Consider the following 18,199-nt stretch of genomic DNA (forward strand, 5'->3'; position numbering starts at 1 on the left):
ATACTTACCTGGATGGGGTTTTATGAGCGATCAAGAAGGCTTATGGCCTAGGGCAGTGACCTTCATTGCACAAAGAAGGGGTGTTGTTCTAAGGTCTACCCTAGTGGTGGAGCCTATATCATAATTTGTGGTAGAGGGGGCTTGCGTCCGCGCAGCTCCTACTATTTAGTTTCAATTGTTTGTTTACTTATTTGCTGTTCATTAGTTAGAGTCTTTATTATAAGTTATGTATCACATCTAGTCAAACTTGACCAAACAAGTAAACAATGAGTCAGATTAACTTGTATTGGTTCTAACCTATACATCTAGAGGAACATCTCATATAAGACTCGGTAAGATTAAAGTCCAGGACATCATTAATTTGACCTTCTGAGAACTTTGACTTAATTGAGCTTCAGAGACTCTTCTGCAGGTAACCCCTCCCAGGTTCAAGGGACTACATGTTAAGGAGATAACGGACTACATGGTAAGGTGACGCTTGTACTTAACTCATCTTATTTGTTCTCTGCAGGAACAAATTACTTAAGTAAGTTTTCTTATAGATGATCATGTCATACTGGACATTTATTAACTCTTTATTTATAATCTTGTAAAATTATTCTCGTGTCTGATGATATATATTCATAATTTCCAACAAATTTATGATCAGAGATAATTGTAGGAGTAAATTCTAAGTATCTTAATACCATTTTGTATGGGAAGGGAAAAGTTATAATTTTCCATGCTTCAATCATATACACATGATCTCATAATCTCCATAGTATGTATTGTTGAAGTGTACCTGGAGAGTGTGGAGGCATAGCATGTGGATAACCACGTAAGGCAGGGTAAGCTGGTGGATAGATATTGAATATAAATAACAAAAAGAAAAAAGCTATTAATAATCCACCACTAGGCTATGAAATTATGTCAAGTAATTAAGCATAAATAAACAATATTTTTAAAATTTTCAATTATTATCATTCAAGATGATTAAATATCATACGTCAGTCACTCTTGGTTAAAAAATCAAAATATTATTTAAAGTGCGACAATTAATAATTAGATTCAATGTTGAATCGAGCACTTATCCTAAACAAAAAATTTTATTTAGTAATTAAGATTCATCTGTTTCTAAAAAGTGTACTAGACCAAATATCATGAAATTTTGACTTCACCTATCTAATCTTCATTACAAAAAATAATTGATGTGACCTACAATAGAGCATTCTTTAGAATGCAAACACCCCTAACTAAAAATGTATATATCATTTTAGTGAAACTACACAAAGAAAAAATGCATAATTAATATTGGGATAAAGAAAAAAGTACCTTAAAGATCTTAAGGAATTTTGTGAATTTTAAATAAATCGAACAATTGAGAGAAAATAGAAAATATTGTAGCAAAAGAAAAAAGAAAGATCACAAAATCAAGTGATGAAAAATTAACCTCGTGTAGGATCATTCTAGCACTAGCCAACTAAAGAATCCCATATCTATCTTGATTGATATCAAAATCAAGAGAAATTGATGAATAGAAAACGATTTCTCACTTAGAACTAGAAACTCAAAAATGACCAAAAATTCTAATGAAAAACTTAGATAAAATTCTCACTTAAAAAAATGATTCAAATTCCAAAATAAGCAAATTTTAAATACAAGAGTCTACGAAAGGGCAAACAAGGCCTTCTACTCATGAGCCCGAAGACTATGAAAGGTCATCCAACAAGCTTCTTAAAATTAGAATATATATAAAGTATTTAATTACAAGAAAAATAAAAACAAATACAAGACCTAATACAAACAGATAAAAAAAAAACAATTACAAAACTTAATAAAGATCCAAAACGAAAAGTTGCATACATATGATATTTACATTGAGAGAAACTATAAAAAGATGTAAAAACTTCATTAGAAGAATATTTCAAGTGTTATGCTTTGTTGTTCTGTCTTTCTTTATATATATATTTTTTAAATAATCTCATAAATAGACTAGAGTCCCCTAAATGCTTTAGTATTAATATATTTTTTTGTTAATAAAAAGAAATCATGTGCACCATATCTGAGGTTATTTAGAGGTCATTAGGCCAAGTCATCTCTGTGATTTAGCACTGGTCACATTATAGTTGCCAACAATATATAAACATTATAGTTGTCGGTAATGAGTTATCCTAATGATTAACCCATTCTTATTCTGTAACTGATTTGGGAAAAATATCTGTTTCACCATGGAAGAACACACAATATAATAAAAACAAATGAATAACACTCTATATTTTCATTTCATAGTTCACTTGAGAGTGTTTGTATTAGCTGCATGTTTTATTTCATCATACTTTGGACCAAACAGATCACTATAGCTTCACATATTTTGGACTGTTCGATGCAGATTTTATGATAGATGCAATTTTTGTACGCCAATCCAAAAATCTTTCTATATATTTGAATTAGTTTCACAATAAAATAATGTATTTTTTCCCCAAATATTTAACTGAGTTTATAATCCCCACAAATTGACCTTGTCTGCTGATTTGTTTTAAATGAGCAACCTTGTATAGCAGCTCAAGTCGAAATATTTTGGATTAAAAATGATCTTGACATTTTTGTATCTGTTTTTTCTTAACCAAAAAAACAGTTCTTCGGAAGAGAACTTGCAATCCCACAGGTAGGCTAATGTAAACTTATCTTAAGTTCCACATCGATATATCCAACAAAGTATTAAAGAGTATAAGCTATAAAGGCACTGATTACCATACTTACCTGGATGGGGTGAATGAGTGATCAAGAAGGCTCATGACCTAGTGCAGTGACCTTCATTGCACAAAGAAGGGATGTTGTTCTAAGGTCTACCCTAGTGGTGGAGCCTACATCATAATTTGTGGAAGCAGAGGGGGCTTGCGTCCGCGCAGTCTCTATTATTTAGTTTAAAGCATTTACATATTGGTATTTGTGGTTATAGAAGCATTGAATTTGATGTGTCCGAATTAAGCATTGTATGTTATCTAAGTTTATCAGCAAAGAATTCAATTGCATATTTGGAATTTAACTGCCTATAATCTCGTAAATTAATCTTTTCTGGTATTTGTGAATAATTGTAAAAGTAAATTCTTAGTACCTTAATACTAATGTTTTGGAAGAGAAAAGTAGAGATGTTAAAATGAGTATCAATCCGTCATTGGTTTGAGCCGTGGTTTACTTAATTTACGTGTTTGAGCCGGGTTGAGGGTGGGTGACCTACTTAACCCACCGACACTTTTTTACAATATTTTATTTATTTATTTATTTAATAATTATTTACTACTTTTAATTATATAGGTTCACAATTTTATAATTTCATATTTTTAAACGTTTGAATGACTGGAGAATTGAGAAAAGAATATTTTCTTTGACTTTGGATAATACATCTACTAATAATATTCTAATCAAAACTTTAAAAAGTGAGCTTGTTTTACAAAATTATTTGGTTTGTGATGGTGAGTTTTTGCATATTTGTTGTTGTGCACATTTTAAACTTGATTATGCAAGAAGGATTGAAAGCTCTTGGTGATTCTTTAGATCATATTAGGGAGAGTATAAGTATGTTAAGGGTTTTGAAAGTAGGATGATGGATTTTAAACAATGTATTGAAAAATTAGGAGACATTGATGCGAAGATTTCTTTGTGTATAGATGTTTCTACAAGGTGGAACTTTACTTTTTTGATGCTTTAAAGTGCCCTTAAATATCAACATGTGTTTGCAAGTTTGCACTTGGTTGATGAGAATTATAAGTATTGTCTGTCTGAGGAGACATGGAAAAGAGTAAAAAGAATGTGTTTTCTTGTTACCCTTTTACAAGATTACAAATATAATTTCTGCCACAAGCTACCTACATCAAACTTGTATTTTTTACAAGTGTTGAACATCCAAACACTTTTAATGGAAAATTTATAAGATGAAGACCAAGTTATTAGAGATATGGCTAAAATGATGATGGTAAAGTTTGATAAATATTGGGATGAATATAACACTTTCCTTGCATTTGGGGCAATTTTAGACCTAAGGATGAAGTTGGAAACATTGGGATATTGCTATGAGAAGATAGACCCTCTTACTTAGGAAGCAAAGTGAGAGAAGATGAGAGAAAAGTTGTACAAGTTGTTCTTTGAATATTGCTCCAAAAATGACATTTCCCCTCTCATACATCATAAGCATACTAATATGTTAACAACATCATCCTCAATTAATTTTATCAAGTCAAACACTCTTTATGTAAGTCATATTACCTTCTACTAAATTAATTATTATGCATATACATATTAATTAAACTATGATTTTTGGTTTTTATGTTAGGAATTAAAACAACGTAAGCTTCTAGCTTTTGTTAATATGGAAAGGAACCAACTTGATATATGTTTGGATGAACCAACATTGGATGTTAATATTACTGAATGTATGGATGCTCTTGAATAATGGAAGAATAATAGTCAACATTTCTCAGATTTGTCAATCATTGTTAGGGACTTGCTAAGCATTCCAATCAATACGGTTGCATCTGAATCTGTTTTCATCATTGGTTTAAGAATCTTGAATAAGTACAGAAGTCGTCTATTGTCAAAACATGTTGAAACAATAATTTGTACTTACAGCTGAAATCACAAGTTTCGTGAATATGGTAACTTTTGTAATTCAAATTCTGACTTAAATATTTTCAACAATAATTTTTATATTGTAACTTGTTTTTTGCAATTCCATGTGTTCTTTTAAGATGATGATATTGATCAAGATGAAAGAGTTAAGGGGAGTAGTTCTAAGGGTGCATCTAATAATCCTGTCACTGTAAAAAAAATTGAAGGTGAGTTGCTTTTAATATAAATTACTGATAAATGTTTAATGTATAAGTAGTATTGGTAATGAACTTGTGTGTACAGTCCTCTTCATGTTTCTGAATCTTGCCTACTGATCAATATAAGGTAAATTTATGTTTGTTGCATTTTATGGTTACTTGATAATCAAAGTGCGTTGTTGTTTATTTGTGTTTGTTTGTTGTCGTTGGGATACATCCAGAATAAGTCCTGTTTGCTGATAACTATTGCCACTGTTTCATATTATTCTTTCTTCCTTCAAGCCAAACAATGTTCTTCATTTATCTATCACAGTGATGCAAAACCACTTGCTGCTTAGATGCCTTAATAAAGGGCTCATCCATAGTGTCTTTGTATTTGTAGATCGTTGATTACTACGTACCAGTGTGACATTAGTTACATGAGAAAAAAAAATCTTATATAAATTTGAAGGTGTGGATGAGACAGAGGAGTTATGATTATGCTAGGTAGACAGTATCAGTGGCGGAACTTGGACTAAAATTGTAAGAGGACCAAATTAGATTTGTTATATATAATTTTTCTTTAGAAGAAAAACTATTCATTTTTTTCTCTTCATTTCTTCTTCTTAAAACAAACACACATAATAGTAGAATTCAAAAAAATATTACTATCATTCGCTATTATATCATGCTATTATATCATGATACCAATTCATGAATACCATTTTAGACAAGTCATTCGTATCTCATCAATTTGATTTGGTGGTATTGTCAAATTTGATGTCGTTTTTCCCAGATCACGTTATAATAAATTGTTAAATTTATTATATGTAACTCTAAGAACTTTAGATATTTGTTTTATATTGTCTTAAATTCTTGGTTCTTATTAAATTTCTCAAGTTTAGTTAGCCTAAATGCATTTCTTTTTCATCTTCATCACAAATAGGGATGGCAACGGGGCGGGGCGGGTACGGGTATCATGATCCCATCCCCATCCCTATAATAAAAATTCATCCCCATCCTCATCCCCAAACCCAACGGGTATACAACTTTTGACCCATCCCCATCCCCACCGGGTAACGGGTATTTTCTTATACCCATACCCATACCCATTTTTTTATTGTTCCATATATCAATTAAATATTTTTTATAAAAAAAATTTAAAAATCACACCAACGGAATCATGATACTATCAAAATATTCAATATTAAAATAACATACTCTTTTTGATTTTCATGATGTCAAATATTAAGAAAAATATTATAATAGTATAAATCTCAAATTAAAGTATCAAATAACAACTAAATAAAATTCAAATAATTATATAAAAGCTAAAAAATTACACATTACTAAAATTTTATAATAACCAAAATATTTATTAATTTTACAAATGATCAGTGGTTTCATTTGCATTCGATCCACCTACACATAGAAAAAAAATGAAAAATTAGATATGATATAATAATTGAAATTGAAAATTTTAATTACTAGAATATAATGTACCTTCTTCATCAGATTCATTATCATAAAGGAGTAAAGATAATTAAATGTGTGACCCAAATTTGAGAATATCCATTTGAACATAACATAACGGAAAAAAAAATGTATAATTAAGATTATGATAAAAGGAAAAGTACCTTGAAGATCTGCTTAAACCTTAAAGAACAAGCCAAACAATTTAAAGAGAGTAAAAAAGTGTATAACCAAAGTAACAAAAAGAAGAGCTACAAAATAAGAGTCAAACATTTTCATGAAAATAAATAAATAAATAAATAAAGATAATCAAATGTGTAACCTAAAAATTATTTCATAGAATGAAATTGAGGAACACCTATTTGAACATAACCATGTACAGAGAGTAAAAATTATGTAATAAGAAGAAGAAAAATTACCTTCAAAATTAAATCTTGAAAAACAAACCAGACAATTGAGAGAGTAAACAAAGTGTATAACAAAAAACAAAGAGAATGAGAAATATGTTATATATATATATATATATATATATATATATTATATTATATTATATTATATATTATATTACTATGTATATATATATTATATGTGTGGATATCTTATGTTTATATATATATATATATATATATATATAATTATTTATATATATTATATTATATTATATATTATATTATTATTACTATGTATATATATTATATGTGTGGATATCTTATGTTTATATATATATATATATATATATATATATATTTATTTTAAGTATATATTATATTATATTATATAATAATATAAATATAATAATATATATTATATTATTATGTATATATATTATATGTATATGCATAGATATTTTATGCTTTTATATATATATATATATATATATATATATATATATTTCTTTTAAATTTTTATAAATTTGTAATGTTATAAATTTGTTTATAAAAGATCTCACTAGTTAAATGATTAATTTGTTTTATACGTATATATTATATATATTATATTATATTATTATGTATATATATTATATGTATATTATATTATATTATATTATATTACATGTATATGTGTAAATATATATATATATATATATATATATATAAAAGTATATTTTATTTATATGTATATATATTATATTATATTATATTATATTATATTATATTTTATGTGTAAATATATTATTTATTTATATATATTTTTTAGATTATTTAATAAATTATAAATAGTTTAGTAATTTAAGCGGGGACGGGTATTTGGGCGGGTATATATATATCCCCATCCCCATCCCCATCCCCAGTTGAAAATTTCGGGTATTACCCATACCCATACCCATACCCAGTCAAAGCGGGGATTCCCCGTCAAAACGGGGACGGGTTCGGGTGATACCCACGGGCACGAGTTTATTTGCCATCTCTAATCACAAACCTTCCTCGTTGAAAAAAAGGAATCAATTTTTTTACTTTTTATCATAATCTTTATAATATAAATTTATCACCTCTTACCTATTTAAAAAAATAAAATTTATATTCACAAATCACAATTATCACAATGCAAAACATAACAAAACTCATACTACTTTAATTAAATAAGCTATACTGTATAAATTCAAAACTTAAAAAAAAATGTTACCATAGGTAGCGAAAAATACAAAATCCCTAAATTTCATAATTAAGGGTTATAATAATTTAAGAAAAATTATAATTAGGGTTCATACCAATTTCATAAAAGAATCCCTAAAATTATAATTAGGGTTTATATTAATTTGTGATAAACTTAATTGGGAAGAAACATTCTAAAAAGAATCATAAACTAACATACATACATCATAATAAGATACTAACATTGATTTGTGAGAGATCAAGAATGTATACATGAATCTCAATCTATGTGTTTCCAACCTCTATTTTCCAACCTATCTATTTGTATTTATCTCTTTTCATACACTTTCATGATAATTTACACGGTGAAAAAATCTTATAGTCAGAAAAAAAAAACCTAATCTCTTTTATAAATTAATGTCTCTATTAATTTATTTTATTTTATCTTTTATTATAATTTTCCATAATATAATTTTAATATAAATAATATATAATATAGTTTTAAAAAATATATAAATATATATAAAAAAAATTCAAAAAAAATGGGGGAGTCGTGACTTCCCTGTCCTATCCTAGTTTCGCCGCTGGACAGTATGTTGTCCATTGGGAGCTTTTACATTTTTTTTTTTGGTTTTGGTCTGTTGACGGTGGTGAACTTATTTTCTTCGTGCGGTTTATTTGCTGAGATTTTAAGATTCGCAAGGATTGAAAAAGCAATTCATTCATGTCACTATTTTTCCTTGTCTGACTCGCCTCTCTCTGCCCTGTCCACCCAACTCTTTCGTGACTTCTACTTTATTATTTTAACTTTGATTAGTATCAATTAAAACAACCATTTGGTCACATCATAATATCGTATGCCTCACAAAAGTCTAAACGTTTTGGATTTAGCAACAATCTTTTAAAAATTGAAACTGCCATTCGTGATCATTACTCCACGAAAAAATAAACAAAAACATGATGAAATGAAAGAGTATACATGCATTAAAGAGTAAACCCTAAACCCATGAAGTTCCACATCGATATATCCAGCAAAGTATTAAAGAGTATGAGCTATAAAAGAAATACATGTAGCATTGGAAATCATACTTACCTGGATGGGGTGAATGAGCGATCAAGAAGGCTCATGGCCTAGGGCAGTGACCTTCATTGCACAGAGAAGGGGTGTTGTTCTAAGGTCTACCTTAGTGGTGGAACCTACATTGTAATTTGTGGCAGAGGGGCTTGCGTTCGCGCAGCCCTTACTATTTAGTTTTAAGCTATTTAGTTAGTATTTTGGACTTTAGTCTTTGAACCTATGCTTCTGACTTAGGTAGAGCGTCATGCTGGGCATTTATTAACTCTTTGTAATCCTGTAAATTAATCTTTTCTGCTGGTGTGCTTCATATGAACAAACAACTATTTTGATGACATTAAGCTTGTGACACCGAAAACCATACTTAATATTCTGTTGTTTCTATGGAAGTGTTATGTATTCAAGTTCTGTGCCATACATTCCCCATTGAATTGTGGAGTAGAATATGGTAATAGGTCAGTTTTGTTTTGTGGTTAAAGATGTCATTTTTTAATTTTATATTATTTCTTGTAGATAGAACAATATAAACCCGGAATCAAGAGACTTCAAGCTTCTGAGGCAGAAATTAAAGCACTATCGGTTAATTATGCAGCTATACTAAAAGAGAAAGAGGTATATCATGGGTAATTAATTTTCTACATATATGTACCTGTAGTATGTTGAATTTTCTTATGTTGAACTGTTGGAGCCTACTTAGTGTTGAACTATTGATAATTTTCTCTATAAACACTTATAGTAAAACAAAATGATAAAAAAACATGAATTAAACTTCTTCTATAAGCTGAAATTAGTTCAGCTATTGATAATTTTCTTAGTTTTAATCTTAGTTATATCCTATTATTCTGTTCAAAGCATTTACTCAGTTGTCATCTTGGTTATTGAAGCATTGAATTTGATACTTCTGAATTAGGCAGAGCCTACTCATTGTTTGTTCTATTAATTTTTCAGCATGAAATCTTGTAGCTTGCTGCTGGACATTTATTAACTGTTTATAAAGCAGTAAATTAATATTTTCTTCATGTCTTTTGAAATATTTATCAAGTAAGTTCAATAAAATTTATGATCAGAGAGAATAATTGTAAAAGTAAATTCTTCGTATTGAGAAAAGTTATAATTTTCATTACTTCAATCATATTTGGCTTGGCCCGCAGGGTTGTCTTGTCTTGCACAAAATAGGGCCTGCGGATGGCCCGTTAGGTCAGACCCTTATTATCACTTGTACAGGGAGGGTAAGTCGATGGAATCCATAACTTTAAACTTAACTCATCTTCCAATGGTGAATAAAGTTGTCAAGCTCTGCGTTTTGTTCTTTCAAAATACAACTCCACGTGCTAACATAAAAATATAACCAAATTTAGATTTTTTTATATCATTGCAATCAACAAATTCTTAATCAGACTAGCACATCACATCCAAATTATCATTCTATTTGTATACGAGGATGGAATTATTTATTCCTTGAAGTTATGTCCTTAGTATAAACCTACACATATGATTTCCAACGACTAAAACACGAATTATTTTTCATGCGTTTATGCTCAAGATCATGTTTTGGACACTAACCCTATTCAAGTTTATAACCCTTCACAATGGGAGTCAGACTTACAATCTTTCATATTGAATATCTCTAAAACTTTGTTAATGTAGGTCTCTTGAGATAAACCTAAATCATCTCAAGATTTTTTTTATTGATCTTAATGTCTGGTAAAACGTCTATCCTATATCTTTCATCTCAAAGTTCTTTCCTTTTAAACATAAAAAAAAATCTCTTTGTAGTCAATTTATTCTCTCAAAGTGAATCCTTTGGCAAAAAAGTCGTTTTATGGTTTCCCACAACTTTACTTTTATGGTTAATGCCGACATACAATTATCCATGGGTAATTTTCCATCACAAAAAACACGTGTGTAAATTGTTCTACAACCTGTCATCTATGGGTAATTTTCAACGACTAAATTTCTGTTGGTAAAATTAGTGGTTAGTTTAAATCCTCGGGTAAATAATATACATTTATTCATAAACCTATATATTGAGTGTTATCAGTATACCTATAATGCATTAAAAGTTGCAATCACTTTTTAATATTCAAACAATGTTGAACACAATATTATTCAATCAGTTTAATAACTCGGATAGTACCTTCTTTGGTAAGGGTATGTCAATCTGGTCTCTGTTTTTAAAAAAAATGTCAATTGCATCCCAACTTTTTTAAAAGTGCCTTAATTAGGCGCCTTTCAGACAAAAATTACTAGTGTCATTAATGGCGTGCCATGTGTCAATTTTTTGTTTTTTTTAAATTTTTTATTTTATTTTTTTGCAATTTGTTTGTCATGTGTCAGGTCCTTAGTGTGACACATGACATTGCTAGTGTCACATGGCAGTGCAATGACATATGTCAGTGTCACTGTTAGATGTGATTGCCTTAATCTCAATTGAATCTCCATATATATGTCTTCTTGATTCAGTTTTGTCCCTAGTGATGTATCTTTGATTCAATTTTGTTTCAATATTTTTTTAATAATTAAAATATTTTTAATCCATTTTTTATAAGATTAAAACTAATTAAATATAAATGTTTTTACAAAATTAAGTACTGATATTTATATTGTCTCTCTCTAATTTCAGACCAAATTTATTATTTGTATAAATATTATACTAATATTTTTTTATTAAAAATGACTTTTTAACATATTACATTATTGTACTATTAACTCATGTTTTGTTAATTATTATTATTTTTTTTCAAAATAGAACCATATTATCTATCTCTAATTTGAAACCAAATTTATTATTCGTATAAATGTTATACTTATATTTTTTTATTAAAAATGACTTAATAAAATAACTTTTATCGCTAAATTTTAATATAAATATCAATACTTAAATTTTGTAAAAATATTTATATTTAATTAGTTTTAATCTTATAAAAAATAGATTAAAAAAATGTTTTAATAATTAAAAAAATTGGGTCAAAATTGAATCAGAAATACATAAGTAGGAACTAAATTGAATTAGTGAGACGTATATGAGGACTAAATTGAAATCAATTTGATAATGATACTGACACGTGACATTGCCCTACCACGAGGTATTGATAATGCTACGTGTCACACTAAGGACTTGACATGTGGCAATTTTTTTTTTTGCAAAAGAATTAAAAAAATTAAAAACACCACAAATTGACATGTGACATACTGTTAACGACGTAAGTAATTTTTGTTTGAAAATGATATAATCGGGACACTTTTTTAAAATTTGAGATGCAATTCACACTTGTTTAAAAGCGAGGACCATATTGACAAACTTTTAACAAGTGGGTACCATCTGAGTAATTAGATCTTATTCAATCATAAGACAATTCAAAATTGATTTCAAATTCTCAATCTTCCATCAACAAATTTGCCATTAGCCTTTTGTATATGGATTTGCTTAAACACCTCATCAATATGTGCATGATGACCGAACTCCTTTGCCTAAATATCTAATAGCTTAAATACCTCATTCAAGCATAATTTAATACAATATTGTCCAATTGCTTAAATATCTCATTGAAGCATTATCCAGTGATATATAATAGAAATTAATTTCAACTATAATCCAAAATCATATCCAAATATAATCCAAAATCAGTTTCAAACATAATCCAAAGGATCATTTAAGTTTTTTGTACTTGCCATGCAAATGACATGCTCATGAGTGTTATGGAGCCAATTGGGCGTAAACAACCACCTACCTTGTAAGTTTGATATTTTTGGGCTTGTATAAACTTGGCATAAAACATAGGTGAACTCCATTGGGATAATACAAAGTTTCACACATCATCAAATATCCAATAGGGCTTCTTTCTTGTTTTACGTGCTTCCATGAACACCTTTGATAGTCTATGTGAGGCTTTTTAGTGGAAATTCTTTTTTATCCTCTCCTCATCTTTAGGTCTTCAATTAACTTTCCTCTATATAAAAAAAAAATTGTTCTTAATACTAAACTTTATAAAATCATGACATTAAAGAAACAATAACACCTTTAATTAAATATGATTATTGATTCACCCAACCTAAGCCTAATCTAACACACATTCTTTAATATACAAAATTAGTAATAACTTTACATTTACATTTCATATAACAGTCAATTTATACCAAAAGAGATGTTGAATATTCCAATAAAATACAACAATCCTAATCTAAGAATGAAAGAAGTAGTGGTGATGTTAAATAAGACATAAATTACTTTAAAACTTTTGAAGAAGACGTCCCTTTCATCACCCTTCATTGAACCCCATGTTATCCATGGAGCGGGAGGATATGAAGATAATCAGGGTCAAGCTAAGATGGGTGCAAAAAACGACAAGTCGTCGTGCCTGAACAAACATGGGTTTGAAGCTCCAATACACCCTTTTTTTGGACTTGAGTTCTCTCATTTTGCACATCAAAATCATTGGAAGCCATATTCTCTATCAACTCCTTAGCTTTTTCAGGGGTTTTTGATTTTATGATAACTCTAGTTGAGATATCTAACATCAACTTTCTCCGCACTCTCAATCTCTCCAAAAAGATATTGATTTGTGTTGGCTCATCAAATCCATGAAGAAGAGTTTTTGTTAGTTGTTTTGGAATGCTCTTTTATTTTATTATTATTTATTTATATTTTTGAATAAGTAAAAGTTATTTTCCTATTTCTTAGGAATTAAACAAACCAGTATTGAATTTGTTAAACGTGACCTACATTGTTTGTGGTTAGTTACTTTCATTTTTTATATATTATTTGAAATAAACAAAGACAGTGTATCCCACTATTGCAACGTTAATTATTCTTTCATTGCAACAATTTGCACATACTCTATTTTATTATGTATTTTACTGCAATCACAATCATATAATACCATCAATTTGTATCAGAGCTCTATTCTCGAGGGTTCTATGAATGGAAGTTGCATCAGGTTTCTCTACTCCGCCTATCTTTGATGGGGAGAACTATGACCTTTGGCAGTAAAAATGGAGTCTTACTTAGAAGCTTTGGGATTTGTGGGAAGCCGTAGAAGAAGATTATGAAATACTTTCATTGCCTGACAATCCCTCCATGACAATCCCTCCATATTCACTAGGATCATGACTTATAAGTTATTAAAGTCAATTTGGAATTACTTGAAGAAAGAGTATGCAGGGGATGAGAGAATTCGAGGCATGCAAGTTATGAATTTGATGTGGGAATTTGAATTGCAAAAAATGCAAGAGTTTGAGACGATTAAAGGTTACTCAGACAAATTATTAAGCATTCTTAACAAGGTTAGACTGCTTGGCACTCAATTTTCTAATTCTAGAATAGTTGAAAAAATTCTGGTTATAGTTCCCGATATATATGAAGCATCAATAACCACATTGGAAAATACAAAAGATCTTTCCAAGGTTGCCCTAGCAGAGTCATACATGGTTTACAAGCCTGGGAGCAAAGAAGACTTATGAGGCAAGATCACATGGTTGAAGGTTTTGCAAGTAAAAGGTCAAGGAATTGGAGCAAGTAAAAAGAAAAACTACAAGAAGAACATATTTTCAGGTAATAAGAGTACTGAAAATAATTATAGCAAGGAAAGGGTAAAAAGTAAAGTTACCCACCTTGTCACCATTGTGGTAAAATGGATCGCCCTCCATTTAAATGCTGGAAAATACCTGATGCAAAATGCAGCAAATGTAACAAACTTGGTCATGAAGCTGTGATTTGCAAAGGAAAATTTCAACAAGATGTTGATGCTGAAAGTAGCTGAACAAGAGGAGGAGGAAGACCAACTCTTTATTGCTACTTGTTTCACAAGTATTGATTCAAGTGAAAATGGGTTAATTGACAGTGGTTGCTAACCACATGACTCATAACAAGCAGGTTTTCAAGGAATTAAAGATCACACAAACTTCAAAATTCAGAATTGGCAATGGACATTATATAGCAGTGAAGGGAAAAGGTACAATTGCAATTGAAAGTTCTCTAGGAACAAAGCTTATATATGATGTTTTGTATGTTCCAGAAATGGACCAAAATCTGCTAAGTGTTGGTCAATTGATGGAGAAAGGCTCTAAAATTTATTTTGAAAACAAATATTGTTTGATAAAAAATGCCTCTGGTCAAGTGTTGCAACTAAATCATGACAAGACGACGAATTAAAAAGAAATTGATTTGGAAAAAGATATTAGAAGTCGTCACCATAGTTTATTATGAAAAACCATAAAAATAAAAATAAAGTCTGCAAAAACCAAATTTAGGGTCCGGGAATCAGTTACGCGTAGGGAATGTATTAGCACCTTACAACGCCCGCCCGCCCAAAGGTGATACCTTTAATTGATTTTGTAAAGAAATGTGTTTATTTTATAATATTTATTTTTCCCAAAAATAAGAAAATAAATTGAACAAATATATGTTTTCAGTGAAAGGGACTTCACAAGGGTTAAAACCTTGGTCCTACGTGTTTTCGTTAAAAATGAGAAATCAGGACTATGTAGTTCTTTATAAAAAAGTTTGATTAAATTATTTAATTTTTGAAAGTTGCTTTTTTGTAAAATGAGTGTCATGCGACGCATGCGGCCATGTTGACACCAAAAATATTTTTATACTTTGTATTTTTGAAAAGGAGTGTCGTGCGACTCGAGCGGTCGATTAGACACTAAAACATTTCTATATTTTTTATTTTGAAATGGAGTGACGTGCGACACGAGCGATCAATTACACACCAAAACTATTTTATAATTTTTCGTATTTAAAAAAAATGTTGTGCAACGCTAGCGGTCAATTAGACACAAAAAATTTCTATGATTTTTTATTTTGAAATGGAGTGTCGTGCGACACGATTGGTTGATTAGACACAAAAAATAAAGAAAATAATTTTATTTATTTTTTATTTATTCTTATTTTTATCTTTTTTGAAAACTATTTTGATTTTTATTTCAATTTAAAATACTTTTATTATTTTAGAAAATGACGTGATTAAAAAGATAAAATTCGAAATAGAAAATAGGGGTGCATAAGTGAATATGTGGGTGCAATCAGAAAAAACTATACACGTGAGAACGAGGTGCATAAAGAGAAACACGTGGTGCATAAAGTAAGCACATCCTAGCCTAAAAAAGAAATTAAAGGAGTGAGGTTTATGTTTAGTGAAAACGCAGGTACATAAGATAAAATAAAAACTAAATGCAAAGGGTACTGAGAGTGCATGAAATAAACAAACATAAATAAGCAATCCAATAATAAAAGGTGCGAAAATTAAATATAAGGGGTGCCTCGTGGAACAATACAATTAGTAGCAAGCCTCTGGCACATGCATACACCATTCTCTAACACACTTTGATTATATTTCAAGTGAAATCAAAGGATTTATTGTCCACAATCAAAACCAAACACGAAAGCCATCCAATTCCATTCCATTAATAAATAACGCGTTCAGCAATGAGTAAGAAAATGCCTAATCACCTACTTAACCAATAAATTAATTAACATTCTCAAAACAAACCTAACCACTTAAAACCAATAAATCCATTAATATTCTCAAAACAAACCAAAATTGACGTAACTAATTATATATATATATATATATATATATATATATATATATATATATATATATATATATATATATATATATATATATATAAAATTTAACATAGGTATAAAATTTATTCCAACTTCACGTTTCAAATAAAAAAACAAACAAACCAAATTTTATTATAGAAAAAAGTTAACACACACCTAATACCAATTTCACGTTTCAAGTCAAAAGAAAAAAACAAACTCCGGATTAAGCCACTGTATACGCCCTTTCAAATAAAAACGAAACAGGTTTAAACAAAATTCCTCCAAATGAAGGTTTCTCATCTAAATAAACATGAATCTTCATCATCCACTTAAACATAATAGACCCCATAAGTTTCCAAAGCCCAATATTATTAATCTTAAATTTTAACAGTCATTTTCATGGAATACTTCAACCAATCCACACACCCTAAATTAAGTTCAACCCCGTGCAAACACGAAAGAACAAAGCAAATATTATGCAATAAAGCCCACAATCAGAGTAAGGAAGAAATCAAAGCTGAAAGGAAATACGGGAACCTGGGGTTGATCTGCTTGTGTCACCCGGCGGCACGATGCTCACTGCTAGGTGGTTCCTCAAAAGAACCGAGAAGACAGGAATAACAGTATGTGTCGCTTGGCGGCAGTTCATCGTTCTGCCAGGCAGTTTTTGGAAAAATTTTAGAAACGCAAAATTCAAACGATAACAGAGAAGGATCATGCAATAACATATTGTACATCATACATTTAATCATTAAACAACCAAAACATCGTTAATTAGCTCTCCTAACCTGGATTTCCTTGCTAAAACTTGAAGGTTCTTGGCTTCTTCTTTGATAAAAAATGGATATCCTTGCTTTCCCCCACTTTAACTCTCCTTCTCACTCAAATATCGTAGTCCACTCTTTGAATTCTCTCTCCTCACAATACTTACTAACAACAACAACCTCTAATTTTCTTTCCTTTTTCCTCTTAATTGACCAATTACCAAGATTTTCGTGGTTTATGGATTAGTCGACTAAATGCAGTAATTCGCAAGAATCAAAAAGTATCTTATATTTATAATAATTTAATGAATAGTCTATACACCAAGCAATTGCTTCTTAATCGTAAAATAGTTGCACAAATTGCTATATTAAAAGAGAATTGTCTTTTTATGATTGCCGATAATATCATAAAAACTTAAAACCCCTTATTTACTGCAGGAAGGTATAGACTAGAAATTTGTTTATTTTGATAGCTTTATCATACGATAAAGCTATCAAAATAAACAACCATGCTTAAAAAATTATTCTTCGTTACCTATTATCTTTTTTATTCCAACAAAAAAATCAAATGGAATTAATTTTTCATTTTCCCCTCTTTAAAAAAAAGTTAAATAAAAAAGGGGTTCCCACCTTGGATAGGGAACTATGCGAGTGACCTACCTAATCTTATTGTAGAAATTTTCTGGATCAATGATTAGACCATGCAAACTAGAAATGCTTTTTCTTGTATAAAGGAAGGGATTACCCGATCCATTTCTATATCGGTCATGATATATATAATAATTCGAGCACCCTTTTCAAATGCATATCCAATTTTTGCACAACAGGGTTATGAAAATCCTCGAGAAGCAACCGGTCGTATTGTCTGTGCCAATTGCCATTTAGCTAATAAGCCTGTGGATATTGAGGTTCCACAAGCGGTACTTCCTGATACTGTATTTGAAGCAGTTGTTCGAATT

General features: G+C 29.5%; 3 non-coding genes across 3 annotated transcripts; all 3 read left to right on the forward strand.

Annotated features, from left to right (window-relative positions):
• On the forward strand, positions 1–162 carry LOC114186383. The gene has a single exon (XR_003605043.1). It is a non-coding gene; the product is annotated as a U1 spliceosomal RNA (small nuclear RNA).
• A 2,569-nt stretch (positions 163–2,731) lies between these two features.
• LOC114186394 lies at positions 2,732–2,895 on the forward strand. The gene has a single exon (XR_003605053.1). It is a non-coding gene; the product is annotated as a U1 spliceosomal RNA (small nuclear RNA).
• A 6,036-nt stretch (positions 2,896–8,931) lies between these two features.
• On the forward strand, positions 8,932–9,090 carry LOC114186372. The gene has a single exon (XR_003605032.1). It is a non-coding gene; the product is annotated as a U1 spliceosomal RNA (small nuclear RNA).
• Positions 9,091–18,199: the final 9,109 nt, after the last annotated feature.

Source organism: Vigna unguiculata, chromosome 5 (genome assembly GCF_004118075.2).
Source record: "Vigna unguiculata cultivar IT97K-499-35 chromosome 5, ASM411807v1, whole genome shotgun sequence".
NCBI lineage: Eukaryota > Viridiplantae > Streptophyta > Magnoliopsida > Fabales > Fabaceae > Vigna > Vigna unguiculata.